General features: G+C 36.0%; 1 non-coding gene across 1 annotated transcript; it reads right to left on the bottom strand.

Moving 5' to 3' along the window:
• Nucleotides 1–668: 668 nt before the first annotated feature.
• LOC127902900 (small nucleolar RNA R71) lies at nucleotides 669–772 on the bottom strand. The gene has a single exon (XR_008055537.1). It is a non-coding gene; the product is annotated as a small nucleolar RNA R71 (small nucleolar RNA).
• Between the last annotated feature and the right edge of the window lie 405 nt (nucleotides 773–1,177).

Below are 1,177 nucleotides of genomic sequence, written 5' to 3'. Positions count from 1 at the left end.
CAAGTTATTTTTTTATTTCTTCGTTGTGATTTTTATTTATCTTATTAATTTATTTTTAGTTAATTTATTTTGCGTATTTATTTTTTTGTTTTTATAGTAAGGTTGTAATAGCGCAATAAAGTTAGTATCGTAATTTCTCATTCTTCTTTATTTTTATTTGTTTTGTTCCCATTTATTTTTGTGTTTCTTGCATGCATGGTCGTAGGTCATTATTACCTAATCTTGAACCTATAGACCTTGAACTAGAGAAAACACTTCGCACACGCCAAAACATTAAAAACAAAATGGATTTACAAGCACCACAGGAGAGGCCATTTAAGGACTACTTTAGTCCCTTAGCTAATTTGAGCACATCATGCATACGATACCCAAATGTAGCTGCTAGGAGTTTTGAATTAAAACCTAGTGTGTTAAATTGTCTCTCCACATTCTATGGCTTAGAAAATGAGGACCCATACAATCATTTGAATAATTTTCACCCAATTTTTCAAACATTTAAATATGAGAATTTTTCAGATGATGATGTAAAACTCAGATTATTCCAATTTTCTTTGAAGGATAGAGCTCGTTCATGGCTTAATACATTACCTGCTAATAGCATTGCATCATGGGAACAAATGGTTACAAAATTTTTAAATAAACATTTCCCAGTACATAAAACCAATGCTATTCGCAAGAAAATCTCAGAGTTTACCCAGAGAGATGACGAGCAATTTTTCGAAACATAGGAGCGATTCAATGGGCTACTTTTGAAGTGTCCACATCATGGGTACGAGAAATGGCACCAATGCCAATACTTCTTGGAGGGATTATTACCGAATATGCAAGAATGGCTAATGGCAACAAGTGGAGGAAAGCTAATGTCAAAAAGTGCATCAGAGATTTGGGAATTCTTCCAGCGACAAGCGGATAATTCCCAACAACAGAGTCGATCACTCAGGAGTACTAGAAGAGCGGGCTTCAACTCACAAGCTCAATCAGTTTTAAGCCTTGAGAAGATAGTGGGACAACTTGCTTCTTCAATTCAGACTTTGGCAATGACTGTCGAGAAAGGTAAATTTCCAAGTCAACCAGTGCCTAACCCTAAAGGAGTGCATGAAGCAAGTACCAGTTCACCGCAGTAGCATAGAGAGGTCAAAGCCGTCATGACCTTGCGAAAAGGAAAAGAAGTCGACAA

This window comes from Citrus sinensis, chromosome 5, assembly GCF_022201045.2.
Source record: "Citrus sinensis cultivar Valencia sweet orange chromosome 5, DVS_A1.0, whole genome shotgun sequence".
NCBI lineage: Eukaryota > Viridiplantae > Streptophyta > Magnoliopsida > Sapindales > Rutaceae > Citrus > Citrus sinensis.
Note: the sequence above shows the minus strand (reverse complement) of the source record. Positions and strands in the feature narration are given on the sequence as shown.